The sequence below is a fragment of the Stegostoma tigrinum genome, chromosome 2 (assembly GCF_030684315.1).
Source record: "Stegostoma tigrinum isolate sSteTig4 chromosome 2, sSteTig4.hap1, whole genome shotgun sequence".
Taxonomy (NCBI): Eukaryota; Metazoa; Chordata; class Chondrichthyes; order Orectolobiformes; family Stegostomatidae; genus Stegostoma; species Stegostoma tigrinum.
In genome coordinates, this window is record NC_081355.1 from 126366605 (window position 1) to 126381917 (window position 15313).

At 42.4% G+C, this 15313-nt stretch overlaps 1 protein-coding gene across 11 annotated transcripts in view; it reads left to right on the top strand.

Annotated features, from left to right (window-relative positions):
- jcada (junctional cadherin 5 associated a) overlaps positions 1-15313 on the top strand; it is a 294400-nt gene that overhangs the window by 187850 nt on the left and 91237 nt on the right. For 9 of the 11 annotated variants that reach the window (XM_048560759.2, XM_048560776.2, XM_048560742.2 and 6 more), the window contains one exon: positions 10929-11044. The gene's annotated coding sequence lies outside the window, so the exon portion shown is untranslated. Of the gene's footprint in view, positions 1-10928; positions 11045-11749; positions 11811-15313 lie in introns of all 11 variants that reach the window. The other 2 variants (XM_048560751.2, XM_048560812.2) reach the window with 1 other exon arrangement.

Here is a 15313-nt window from a genome sequence, read left to right on the forward strand (position 1 = left end):
TAAGTATTCGTCGTCCCCTTGAATTAGTATTCTTGCAAATTATCCTGATAAATGCAAAACAAAAAGCTTTGATAACGGGCTTCTTTCATCAGCAATATACAAATTTCGGTATTAGCACTGACAGGATATTGATATGAAATATTATTAATGCAGGGAAGTCCAAGTATGTATGTATCTGTGCATACCATTGTTCAAGATGCATAGGACCGTAAACAAATTTAGTCCAAAACTCCCTGGAATACCTTGGCAAATTCAATCATGTGGCTGACCAATTTGCGAAAAGCTGTCTCCTGCTGCATAAAGCAGAATGGGCAGAATGGGCAAGGAGATGCTCCTTGAATCACAGGTTTTTTCTGCCCCTGCCTGTTGCTGATATGTTCACCGTCAGCTGTAAAAACGGAGGAGAAACAGCCTGTGGTTGTTGGAGCAAACAACAATGATGAGTAACAAAGAGAAGAAAAGCAAGTAAGTGAACTATTTTGGGCCAGGAAAGGTGGGGAAGCTTTCCGCCATTGGATGAAGAAACATTGGTCATGGGGGTAAGAGTGACACCTGCTGGGGAGAGGAAAGAGGCTGAAAGTAGGCTGGAGTGAATAAAGGGGCTACAGTGGAAGCCGGCGATGAAAGAGATTGCATGGGATAAAGAAATGACTTGAGAGGGTTGAAGTAAGAGAGGCTGCAAGACATTAAGAGAAAGTAACGCTGCAAGATTGGACAGGGGCCATTTGCAACTTTCAGAAGAAGGGAGGCTGCAAGGACAGTAGGAGAGACAGGCTGCACAGAGAGAGGGAAGCTGCAAGGCATGGGAAAGAAACTAAAAGTAGGCCAAGAGAGAGGCTACAAAGCAGGCAGAGCCATTTTAAACCTGTCAGCAAATGGCCAGAAAACCAGAAACCTCTGTGGGTAATAGATTCCTTGCAAATGAATGTGGAATCTTGAACTTAAGGCTGTGTATATCCCACAACTACAATACAATGAAAATGCAGCGGAAGCTGTTGTGATGAACACTATGTCGATTGTTACATTTAAATCCAACATTGAGGTTGGAGATACAGTTTTAAAAAAAAGACCTACTTTGTTAAATCTTCTGGCTTTGTGCATTTGCAATGGAAATATATCAGCTATGATCTCAGTAGTAACAAAAACAGAAATTGCTGGAAAAGCTCAGCAGGTCTGGCAGCATCTGTGGAGACAAATCAGAGTTAACGTTTCAGGTACAGTGTCTCTCCCTCAGAACTAAGCAATTTCTGTTATTTTTCTGATTTTGGGCACCCACAGTTCTTTCTGTTTTTATGGTCTCAGTAGTCTTTGGAAGATGGGTTCAGGGTCATGTTGTTTTGAGTATGGGAATATGTATTTTATGCCTGTTCTCATGTGCTAATTTAAACACTGTCATGTATAAGATAGTAGTGTTTTCTTCATGTGTTGTGTCTTTAGATGTTATGATTGATAATTATTGAGGATATTGATGAATTCTTCTAATTCTGCATCCATGAGAGTCCAAATACCATCTATATCAACACAAGTACAGAAGGTGATGTTACAACACGGCTGTATCACCTATCAATGAGTTAGTGAAAATGACAAAGAAGCCACTGAAAACCAAAAGGAAGCCCCTTAAAGTCAAAAAAGCAGTTCAAAAAAAGCAGTCAGGGTGCAGGAGGCAATTATTTTCTGTTCTTATGTGTCTATGTCTCTCTATATGTGTATAATGTAGAAGAACATTTCCTGTGCCACTACTCCTACTAAATCAAAGGATCTACAGTGTAACAAGGGCAGGAAATGTAACATATCATTTTAAGGCAAAACTAGTTTTTTGCAGGTTGGCAGATGATTAAATTAAGAGTCACCCATTGCTTCCAGTATGGGATCCATTGTATTTTAGCTCCTAGGCCTCATTCAAAACCCAGCAACCAATTCCCATGTCATTTTCCAGGCAGGGAAGCAACTGAGAATTGCATGCAATTTCAATTTATGTTAAATTTCCTGATGTTTATTCAAACTGAACATGCAAAGCACTGTTGCAATATTTGGTAGCTACTTCAATGCTCTTATATTTATCAAGACTTTTATTTCAAAACTGTAAAGTGCGTCATGGATGAAGGATTGTGCAGTTCCAAAATTGACAGCAGCTCCTAATTCCTCTAAAACACAAAATAAAATCCTGCAAAATGAATTTAATATATTTAAAATGAAGGGAAAATCTTGGTCTGTGTTTTTTCAGCCCAGTGAGCCTTCTAATAATTGGCCTAATTAATGTTAAGTCAATCTGAGCTGATGCATTACAGCTGAACAAAGTGGAAAATGTGATCGTATAGTGATTATGCCAAGTTACATCACTGCTAGCACTAATAATGTGCACAAGACTTGTGTAATTCAACAATAATGTTCAAGGAAAAACTAGAGTCATGATTCTGTTCAGTTCAGACTGACTACTCAAAAATCAGTAACCTTCACCTATATATTAGGATCAATTGAGTTCATCCAGGGCCTCTTGTAGTGCAGTGGTAGTGTTTCTGTCCCTGAGCAAGGGGTTGCATGTTCAAGCCCCACTTGCCCCAGTAATGTGTCATTACATCTCTAAACAAGTAGATTAGGAAAATATCTGTAGAATTTATCCTGACCTCAATCTTGCTGAGGCATCAGGAGTTCCACCAACTGGTTAGAGAGATGACAAGAGACCTGAGTTGGCTCTTTATCAGAAGTTCCACCAAACCATCAGCCCATTAGACAATGGCAAATGGCAAGGCTACCAGCAGACCTTTCTAGGAGGTGCCTGGCAAAGATTTTGCTGACCAGGCCAGAGGCTGTTTTGTTCAGGAGCAGTGCTACTGATAAAGCAGTGGCTGATCCTGCTAGTTCAGGTATCAAAGTCCAGGATAGTAGAGTAATTCAACAGGACATAGGATAGTCATGGGGAGTTGAGCCGGGGGAGGGAAGACCAGAGGGTGGGCTTGTGAGGTGTGGAATACAGGATGGCTGGCAGCAGAGTGCTGGTTCTGAGCAGTTACCACCTATCTCTCATGTCAAGTCCATCTCATCAGGCACTGAGGGCCTTTGAAAACGGGAACAGCCATCCTTCGGAATTGACAAACAAGACTCGCAGGATGGGTCACCAGACACGAAACGTTGACTCTGTTTTCTCCTCCACAGATGCTGCCAGACCTGCTGAGCTTTTCCAGAAACTTTGTTTTTGAAGCTGTTTACCTAGTTTATCTACCATTCATACATCGTGGCAACAGGTCCATCTGCGTGAGCATTAATACGAGTAATAGCAGAATGAGGCTCTATGGTGATTATGTAGCTACTTAAGGACTTCAACTGGTAGCGGTGGGGAGGTCGACCTTGGGCCTTCCCTATTAGAGCTTCATTTTGCTGGTGGTAGGAAGGTATTGCAGATAAGATATGACACTGTCCTGCCCCAATGCTGCCTCCAAGTTCACTAACAGGCAGGGCAGAAGATTCTGCTCCATCCTCCTCAACTGCAATTCAAAGAGGAGAAGAAAGGCACCGAACATCAGTGGGAAATCTAAGGGTGCCAAAGGAAAATTAGACAAATGTATGTTTTAATGGATGCCAGTAGAATTTGGTTTTCCTCAACAGAGGCAAGAGTAAAGAGTTAATTGATTAGACGCAGTTTTGGACACACCATTATAGAAAGAACGTGAAAACCATAGCAATCACAACATACAGCTTTCAGCAAGATAACTCTTAAGGTAATAAGGAGAGTAATGGGACTCATTTCACTGCAGGAGAGAAGTTGAGTGGAGATTTAATGAAGGTTTTTTAAATCATGAAGTATTATTCAGGGAAATATTACTTCTTTGACTTGGGACCTAATTGCAAATGATTATTAATATGTATTTTATTCTTTCACAAGATGTTGGCATTGCTGACAAGGCCAGAATTTGTTGTCTCTTAAATGCACCTTGACCTGAGTGGCTTGCAAGGCCATTCATTGCAGAGACCAGTTAAGGGTCAACCACATTTCTGTATGTCTGAAGTCTTATGCAGGCCTGTCCAGGTCAGGGGGCCAGGTAGCTCCACCTACAATACATTGGTGAAGTAGAGATAATACAGTGTGGCACTGGAGGATCACAGCAGGCCAGGTAGCATCAGATGAGCAGGAAAGCTGAGATTTCAGGATTGGTCAGTGAGGTAGGAGGAGTAAATAGGTGGGAGAGAAGGCTGATAGGTTGTGTCAGGTCAGGGAGGTGGGGATGAGAGAGAGTGTTGGTCATGTGAAAAGGCCAGGGGTGGGGAGAGTTTGAAGCTAGTAAAGACCACATTGAGACGACTGACCTATCCCCACCACTCCCTACCTGGACTCACCTATCATCATCCCACCTACCTTCCCCAGCTCCACCCCTCCTTTCTATTTATTTCAGAGCTTCCTTCCCTCCCTCATTTCTGAAGAAGGGTCCCAACCGAAGCATCAACTTTCCTGCTCCTCTGATGCTGCCTGGCCTGCTGTGTTCCTCCACTTCACATTGTGTTATCTTTGACTCCATCATTGGCAGTTTTTACTATCTCTGACATTGGTGTAGTAAATGAGTTTTTACAACAATCAGTAGTATCATGGTAACTATTGCTGGTGATTGGCTGTATGTCATAGCTTTATTATGGCCAGGGTTATTAGTCCAATGACCTTACCACTAGTCACCATTTACCCCATTGGTATGGCATGATTACAAGGAAAGAGCTAAGTGAAATTTGTTTTATGCAGAGCATTGTTAGAGCATGGCTAATTCTGCACAGGGAGTGGTTAAGGAAAACAGCAATGTTTCTCAAGTTGATTAAATAAATATTTGCAGCAAAGTAAAACATTAAACGATCATGATAGAATGAAGCATTGGGTTAGACTTGGATTGTTCCAACAAACAATCTTGTCTAAACATAATGAGCTAAAAGCACTCTTTACAGATGCCTCGGTTTATACTGTAAACTTCTATGGTTCTGTAGAATTTTAAAGGTGCAAAAAGGAATAAAATAGTGGATGAATTTTGTGGAGCAGGCCTTAGGATTAACTAAATACTGTCTAGAGTTGTCTCAACACTTGTCCTACACCTCCTGTTTAAATTTTAAGCTGTATCCAGGCTCGTAGAAATGATCAGTGAGTTAGAAAGCATTGTTTTCACCTCTGGATTTTGATGCAACCTAGCCAGATGGTGAAATATCGGAGAGACAGTCAATTCTTTGGAGTTATGTGCAAGTAAATACAGTCTCAAGATTTATCCTGACACAGTAGCTCTATCTAGGGTCACTGTCTTTGAATCTTTGAAATTCCTGCTATTGCAGAGGTTAGAAGTTGATGTCACAAGCTTTAGTAGTTACTCAAAAGGCTAAGTGAGTTTATCCAGTAAATAGCTGAATTATTCATACAGGGAGAGGTCATACTGGCTTGTGTAGAGTCTGCTAGTGGCAGCTGCAAATCTGAGTAAAGGTTTAACTATTGGCCTTGGGTTCCTTCAGTTCTGAAGTGGAGAGAATGAGCCAGTTTCCTCATTTGCCCTTTGTTGAAGAAACAGCTGACACTCGCCTGCCATTGCTCCCAGATAATTAGCTCTTTCTTGACTGAATCAGATGGTGTCTGACGTCCACGGAACTGTTGCAAGCAGTCAACATTTAAGGCAAGCAGAGGGCAACAAATGGCTGGAGAACATAAATCTGCCTCAGTTGTGTTACTGCCAGCAAGGCTTGAAACTGTAAGTGAAGCATTTTTAGGCAACTGCAGACCCAGACCAATGGCTTCCCTCTTTGCTCAGAAAGGAGCTAATACCAAGCACTACCGCAGTATCAGTTCTTGCTGTTATAATTTGGAAATCAAATAATTCTCCTTATGCTTGTTTCATCCATCGTGTTTTATCAACATGACAAAACATGCAGTATATTCTCATAATGTCTGAAACTGGGTGAGTCATTTTATCCAGTAACCCAACTGAGAACTGCCAATCTCATTTCCAAACACTCATGGTGCTGGCTTCATTTTATCATTTTTTTTCTGCTAATTCCTTCACTTTCTGAGCAACAGTCAGTCATGTGGCTGACTTACACAGTGGCTGACTCAATCTGCAGTCTCTACATCAGTTTCTTCACAGCAGCTGCTCTTGACTGGAATTTGAATGCAAGTGAAATAACAACACTGGCTCATTTATTCAGTTTATCCTCCTTAACAGCTCAACATTTCGCAGTTTACTCTGAAAGTTACAAGTTGCTCCAATCGTCTATATCATCCATAATTAGGCAAGTTGGGGTGGGCCAGACTGCAGAATGACACTTACCATCACTGAGTTTTTAAAGTTAGATTATAGAGCACAAATTGACCTGCTCTGTACTCCTTACACACCAAACAAACGCCAGCAATAGTTACAGCATTGTAAATGAAACAGGATTTAGCATTCACATGTTCCTACAGGTACATGCATCGAGGGCAATACGTAAACTCGTGTCTCAGTCACACACCACACAAATTGGTCATTTTAGCAAAACAAATAAGCAAGAGGTTATAACGCCTTTACAGTCAGACTAGAGTAGGCAAAGTCTGCATAGACCTAGAAGACCTGCTCTCTCATTAGAGAGAGAGAGAGATGGCTGGGCGTGATTTAAAGTGAGGGTTACCAATATGTTTCACTTTCTCATAAATTTCAAGTTTACTTTAATTCTTCATCTGGGAGATAGCAGAGATGTCAATGAACAGTATTTTCTAAACGGTGAGAAAATTCGCAAATCAGAAGTGCAAAGGGATCTGGGAGTGTTAGTCCAGGATTCTCTAAAGGTTAACTTGCAGGTAGAGTCCGTAATTAAGAAAGCGAATGTAATGTTGTCGTTTATCTCAAGAGGGTTGGAATATAAAAGCAGCGACGTGCTTCTGAGGCTTTATAAGGCTCTAGTTAGGCCCCATTTAGAATACTGTGTCCAATTTTGGGCCCCACACCTCAGGAAGGACATACTAGCCCTGAAGCGTGTCCAGCGGGGATTCACACGGATGATCCCTGGAATGGTAGGTTTAGCGTACGATGAGCGGCTAAGGATCCTGGGATTGTACTCATTCGAGTTTAGAAGGTTAAGGGGAGATCTAATAGAAACTTACAAGATAATGTATGGTTTAGAAGGGGTGGACGCTAGGAAGTTGTTTCTGTTAGGCAGGGAGACTAGGACCCATGGGCACAGCCTTAAAATTAGAGGGGGTAAATTTAAAACTGAAATGAGATGACATTTCTTCAGCCAGAGAGTGGTGGGCTTGTGGAATTCATTGCCACAGAGTGCAGTGGAGGCTGGGACGTTGGATGCCTTCAAGGCAGAGATCGACAAATTCTTGATCTCAGAAGGAATCAAGGGCTACGGGGAGAGTGCAGGGAAGTGGAGTCAAAATGCCCATCAGCCATGATTTAAATGGCGGAGTGGACTTGATGGGCTGAATGGCCTTACTTCCACTCCCATGTCTTATGGTCTTATGGGCTTATGGAACCTGGAAGCCAGGAACCCGCTCACATGTTCAGGGCACATGGGTTGAAGTCCCACTGTGGCAGCTGGTCAACCTTAAATTCAATTAATAACAAAACCGAAGGCGAGTGTCAGTAATGGTAACCACAAAACTTTCATCAACTATTTTAGAAAGTCGTCTTGTTCGCTGATGTCCTCCAGGGAAGGAAATCTGCCACCTTTACCTGGTCTAACTTACATGTGGCTCCAGACCAACAGTGATGTGGTTGACTCTCAACAATCCTTTGGTTTATTCAGTCATTTCAATCAGCTCATGGGTAATTAAGGGTGGGAATCAAGTGCTGACCGCACCATTGATATCTACATTCTGTGATAAAATTAATCTGATTTTGTATTAGAACATGGGGACACAGTTACAATGCAGTTGTGACAAGAAGTGATGATACACCTTTGCCATATCTTTCCAATTTTCATCATATTATTGTTGGTCATTTTCAGGCTGAGAGAAAGGAACTGCGTGTTGATTTAATACCATACAAAAATAGATTCAGAATAAATCTTGGAGATAAATCACAAGTTGCAGTAGAGTCAAATATGTTGGTTTGGACAGAGCAGTGAAAAATGAACGTTGTCATTAAAACCAAGAAAGTCTGGAGATAATCAGTAGGTGTTGCAGCATCAGTGGAGATAGAAACAGAATTTATGAACAGGATTTTCGCATAGGCCTTTGACCCAGTGGAAAAAAACAATCAGGTCTCCTGAGAATCTACTTTCTGGTAGAGAGAGTGAGAGCAGTGAGGGGATATTTCCAAAGCTGACCTTCTAATTGGGTTAATGAAGGATAACGAGGTATAGATATAGATATTGAGAAATTGTTGCCCCTTTGACAGGGCCAAACACAAGAGGGCACAGGTTTAAAGTAAATGGCAAAAGACTAAAGTTCTTGGAGCTCCCTACCCAACAGTGCTGTGGATATCCCGACACCTCAAGAATGGTTCAGGAAGGCAGCTCGATGCCACCCTTTCCAGGGTCATTCGGATTGGGCAATAAATGTTGGACTAGCCAGCAAAGTCCACATCTGATGAATGACTTTAAAAAATGAGAAGAATGTTTTTCATCCTGTGCATGGTTAAGCCACGGGAATGCATATCCTCAGAGTGTGATGCAGCCAGCTTCAATCAAAACATTGCGAAGACTGTGTTTATCTGGAATGGAAGAATGTGTGGGGCTATGGGGAAGAGGAGGGGCTATGGGGAGAAAGAGGGAGGAGAAAGTCAATTGCTCATTCAGAGAGCTAGCAGAGACATGGTAGGCTAAATGGCCTCCTCTTGAGCTGTAACTGTGATGACCTTTCACCAGCACATTCTGTCCCGAAGTACCAATCTGAATAGTATTTTAGCAGCAGAAGTTCCATCACCAGACCCCAACGTGGGATGGAGTGGACTCACTTAATTTGGGCAGTACAGTAGCAGAACACATTCCGCTCACTGTCCGTTTGATGGAATGTGGCCCGCTGGCCCATTCAGATGGTCAGCAGCCTCATCACAGCCAATACCAGTGGTGCCCACCACTGTTAGCGCATGGACAGAAGGAAAACTCATCGACAGCCACATGTTCTCAAAGGCAGACAATGTCTGGATATGCAAGACCTGGTGAGGGAGAGGATACACTCAGGCCATTTGGCCCTGCTGCCAGAGGAGTGGCCATTGACACTGCAGGGCTGGGAGCCCTCCACAGGCCAAGGAGGACTCAATAAGGAGGAAACCTGCAAACTGTAACTCACTGGGAGAGCACTATTTACAATGTCAGCAGAGGAAGGAATAGATCCTTACTTGGTTACTTACATAATTCAATTGAGCTCTAGAAATACTAGCTGTGAAAGTCATCTCTAACCCTAATCTGGACCTGTTAAGTTTCCCCAACACTTTCCATTGTTGTGTACATAGATCCCTTAAAATGGCCACCCAAGTGGACAGGGTTGTTAAGAAAGCATATGGTGTTTTGGCTTTCATTAACAGGGGGATTGAGTTTAAGAGTCGTGAGATCTTGTTGCAGCTCTATAAAACTTTGGTTAGACCGCACTTGGAATACTGCGTCCAGTTCTGGGCGCCCTATTATAGGAAATATGTGGATGCTTTGGAGAGGGTTCAGAGGAGGTTTACCAGGATGCTGCCTGGACTGGAGGGCTTATCTTATGAAGAGAGGTTGACTGAGCTCGGTCTCTTTTCATTGGAGAAAAGGAGGAGGAGAGGGGACCTAATTGAGGTATACAAGATAATGAGAGGCATAGATAGAGTTGATAGCCAGAGACTATTCCCCAGGGCAGAAATGGCTAGCACGAGGGGTCATAGTTTTAAGCTGGTTGGTGGAAAGTATAGAGGGGATGTCAGAGGCAGGTTCTTTACGCAGAGAGTTGTGAGAGCATGGAATGCGTTGCCAGCAACAGTTGTGGAAGCAAGGTCATTGGGGTCATTTAAGAGACTGCTGGACATGTATATGGTCACAGAAATTTGAGGGTGCATACATGAGGATCAATGGTCGGCACAACATTGTGGGCTGAAGGGCCTGTTCTGTGCTGTACTGTTCTATGTTCTATGTTCTATGTTCTATGTTCTATGTTTCTGAAAGGATGAGCTCATCAGCCACCTTGCCCACCCCAAATGAACAACTGATGAAAGTTGCAAATGACACACACTGGTTTGACTCATTTTCTGAATTGGAGGATCAATAAATACTATCAGTACATTGATTTGCAACAATACTGTTTCTCCCCTCAAGCAGTGGGAAGACACCTTCCTGTGCTATACTGCCAGCCTCCTCACCTCGCAGATTAAGCTAAACTGCGAGTAAAATTCAGCCAGTTAACTCAACTTCACTCTTCACAAATGCTGCCCAACTCATTGAGGACTTCCAGCATTTTCTGACAGATTTTATTGCTTTATTTCATAATATCTCTCGGTACAGGAAACTCTGAGCTAAACCTGAAGTGAATGAACTATTAAATGACCTTCAACAATACATGACTGTCTTCCCCTATTATAGATATGATATCAGGACATGTTTTCCACATGCTTCAGTATCAGAGCTGGTGATGATATTCTGAAAGGCTGCAAAGAGCTGACAGCTCATTTAAAAATAATGTACAATTCTGACACTGAAATATCTCAGATAAGAAGAGATGTGGAAAGTATCCAAAATATTTACACTTCTTTGCCCCTTACCCCTCCCCCAATCTCTCCTGTCCCATTCACCACTCAGAGATCCTCACTGCACAGAAATAGCCCACTGATATTCACAATCCATGTTAAAATGTGAAGGATCACTGCTTGGCACATTACTGGAAGTTAAGGAATGCAACAGAGGCTATCTGCACCAGCCTTGTCTAAGTTTGTTTCTTCAGGGGAGAAAGGAAGAGAATCCAGAACAGAACATTACTTCACAAATATTTAGATCCAAGAAACCACGTATAAATTCTTGTTTTGCAGGCTTGGCTGAAGATCATACAATTTGAAAATGTAGAAGAGATATTCTGAATCCCAACATTGAAATTCTACTTGACTACATTCCATGGATTATAGTGTACTTCCAACCTACCAGTCAGGTGAGTGAGCTGTAACTTCCCAAAAGCTTTTTGGATTGGAATGTGGGAGGAGATTGCATAGATATGTCATTAGTTGCACAGGGGTGACTATAAACAGGCCAATAGAAGCCGTGACCCCTTCATACCTTAAGGTTCTAAGAGGAATGGTTTGTATTCTATTCTGATGAATACTGGGAGGCCAAGAGATAGACAGGGGAAATGTTCCCTCTGCTTTACATGTAACAAACTCTTAAACTTTAAGCCCTCATACAATGTACCTATGTACAATGTACATACATTACTTATATATAGTTATTCCTTTTCCATCCTTCAACCAACGTCTGATTGAATCCTTCCAACTTATCCAGTTCCATTCACCGGAAAGCACAAAGCTATCAGACACGTCTTCAGCAGCGTTCATGGCAAACTTTTAATTCTGATTCAGTAGAAACTGCACTGGACACTGGACTACAGGAAACAGATTTAACAGCGTAGACTATATGGGCCACAGACATAAGTATAAGTGGTCAGCATGGAAGTAGCCTTAGCTTGTGAAATTATAGAATATTCCAAAGAGCTTTTTTTACATCTACAGATAACTTCATGTTTTTTTGCAATGCTTTGGTAAAAAACTAAAATTGACAAAGTCCCTGTTAACTCTTACCTTCTGTTTCCTTCTTTCTTTCCTCCCAATTCTAACTTCTCTCACCCCTAATACATATTTAGGTGTGCGTCTGTGTGTGTTTGACACAACCGTGGCACCCTCTGTGCTTCTCAGCCTCTTTTGGTGAGTTTCACATAGTAACGTACTCAGATTTCGACATCATTATTTTCCTATCGTTATCCCACTCCCTAGAATAACCTTCAAATGCTTCCATTCCTAAACTTCTGGGCCCAGCAGAACGAGTGTATCAATGTTTCACATAAACAGAAAATGGTGAAAACACACAGCAATGTCTGTGGTGCAAAAAACAGTCAACATTCCTGGTCAAGGACCTTTCTCAAAACCGAAAGCAGACAGAATTGTATTAGACTTTGTGCAAGTGAAAGAGGGGCAGGGAACTAAAGGAAACATCTGGCAAAGAGTGTGGAGCATGGGCAAGATGAACTGATAGAAAATTTGACGGAACAAGTTATAAAGGTAGAGTTTCAATCAAATCATTTCAGAGTTTGATCCATATATCTTTGTTTTAACTTATGTCTGTTTGGACTCACCTTTATTGCTAAGCTGTGTGCTGAATGTTGCATTACTGTTCCTTCTCGTGTTTAGTAACTAAAAGACACTTTTTTTGTTGATTCAAGGAAGCCTAGTTCAGTAACTCCTTTGAGCCGTAAGTTAATTTGAGTCTGGGAGAAAAGTATCCATAAGGAAGGGGATCCTACTAAAATTACCCTTTACATACCAATTGACGCCAATAAACAAGGGTTAAACCACTTGGGACTTTAACGGTGTGGGATATCCCATCAGGAACAATAATAAATTGGAGAACTTCACCCACGGCAGATTGTAATAACCTCAAGCTTGCATCGAGCTTCGCTGGAGCAATGCAGCAGACTGAAAATAGGGATGTCAGCCTGAGAGTGGGGTGGAAAATTAAAATGAAGGGCTCCTAGAAATTCACTGTTAAAACATAGGGGAGGCAGTTGCATAGTAATAATGTTACTGGATGAGTAATCCAGAAGTGGGATATTACTGTCTGAGGACATGGGCATGAATTCCACATGGCAGGTGGTCACATTTCGATTCAATTGAAAAAAAACGGAATAAAAAGCTATCTCAATCCAACTGTTAATTGTTGCAAAAACCCATCTCGTTCACTAACATCTATAGGGAAAGAAATCTTCTGTCCTTACTTGGTCTGGTGTACATGAGACTCCAGACCCACAACAATGAAGTTGATGTTTAACTGTCCTCTGGGCAATAAAAGCTGGCTTAGTCAGCAATGCCTGAATCATGTGAATGAATAAATTACATCCACATTTTTTAACTCCACTGTAGAGTAGCCTGCACTCTGAGTATAGTGCTCAATTGAAAGAGGTAAATGTAAACCGCTCTGTGCATAGTAAAAGCACTTTAAACCATGGATGATGAGGAGAGAGGTAGTAAAAGGGTAGGTTTTTTATTTATTGCAGTGGAAAGGGTGTTGGAGCTGATTGAGATGCATTTAAAATTGTTGTGGATGGTATGATTCCTTGAGAATTCTGACAGGGGAGACAGGGAAGATGTGTTTAGATTAAAAATGAAGGAGTCAGGGGAGGACTGCTTGCCAAAGAAGCAGTAAAGGAGATATCAATGGAAAAAGACAAGGTGGATAAACTGTTTACGCTGGTTGGGGATTCTAGAGCTAGGTAGCATAGTCTGAGATTTAGGGCCAGACCATTTCGGAGAAATGTTAGGAAGCATTTCTACACAGGAAGAGTTGTAAAGGTTTAGAATTTTCTTCCACAAACGACAGTGGATGCTGGATTAGTTAATTCAGAGATAGACAGTTAATTTGCTTAACAAAAAATGTAAGGGAAATGGGCCAAAGCCAGGTAAATAGAGTTAGGCTACCAATCAGTGATGATCTTATTGAATAGTGGAACAGACATGAGGGGCTGAATGGCCTACTCCTGTTCCTATGTTCCTAAGCAATAAAATTATAAATATTTTATTGTTTATGTGGCAATTACAAGTCTCCAGAGTCAAGTGATCTCCCCATTTTTGTTTGAGTTTAAGTGATTGATCAGTCAATTCGGCTGAGATTTTCAACATTTTTTCTGAGTGTGAATGAGTGTTAGTAACTAACACACTGTCCTGCTGGCAAGATAATTCAGTTTGCCCACCTATCCCCATCATTAAAACATGACATGAGAACACATAGGAGAGTATCTCACCCTGTCAGGGGCATCAATATTAGCATTTTGGGTCACCAGGATTTTCCAGCCAATCAGAGGCCAACAGCTTCTGAAGAAACTTGCCTGGTATAATGTATATCATCATTTGAGAGATATGATTGTTAACAGGTTATGTTAACATATGTTGAATAGCACTGCGGCAAGCACTGAGTCCTGCGGTAATCTATTAACCAGTCTTCTCATACTCTTCTCCCATGTCCAAGGTAGAGTGTAATTCTTTATTTTGGCAAAGAAGTATTTCAATAACAGCCCTGTGCCAAGTTGGAAGCACTGGGACCAGCTTTGACCTGTGTGCCACACTGTATCATAGGCAGCTGCAAGGGCCTGCAGTTACGTGCCTGTCTTTAGATTGTTTGGAAGTCACATTCACCTTGGATGTTGAGCCAGAACATAAGGCCATGCTGAGCCCCTTATGGAAATTAGCTTAAAAGATGATGAGTGTTATAAGATCCTCAAGATCTTAAACAAGAAGTGGTGGTATCAGTCAATAGGTGGCTGCCAAAGTGAAACATTCGCTGCTTTTGGTATGGCAGACTTTTCCCATATGCCAGACCTTCAGGACTGATTTTGAGCTGATGACCCTTGTATAGAAGTGAGTTATTAAGGCGCAAACATAGGGGTTCAGTTGTTTCAGGGATTTGGGAGCAAATGTTGTGATATCAGAGATAATGGGAACTGCAGAAACTGGAGAATCCAAGATAACAAAGTGTGGAGCTGGATAAACACAGCAGGCCAAGCAGCATCTCAGGAGTGCAAAAGCTGACGTTTCTGGCCTAAACCCTTCATATCCCACTGCTTTGTTGCACTTCAGATCACTTAATGCTTCTTCCAAGTGATCTTGAAGGGATCAGGACTGCTGTGTTCACACCTCCTACCGCCCCCTCGATCATGACCCCACACCCGAGCACCAAACCATCATCTCCAACACCATTCATGACCTCATCACCTCAGGGGACCTCCCACCCACAGTCTCCAACCTCATTGTTCCCCAACCCCGCACGGCCCGTTTCTATCTCCTTCCCAAAATCCACAAACCTGCCTGCCCTGGTCGACCCATCATCTCAGCCTGCTCCTGCCCCACCGAACTCATCTCCACCTATCTGGACTCCATTTTCTCCCCTTTGGTCCAGGAACTCCCTACCTACGTCCGTGACACCACCTATGCCCTCCACCTCCTCCAGGACTTCCAATTCCCTGGCTCCCAACACCTCATCTTCACCATGGACGTCCAGTCCCTATACAGCTGCATTCTGCATGCAGATGGCCTCAAGGCCCTCCGCTTCTTCCTGTCCCACAGGGCCGACCAGTCCCCCTCCACCGACACCCTCATCCGCCTAGCCGAACTCGTCCTCACCCTCAACAACTTCTCTTTTGACTCCTCCCACTTCCTAC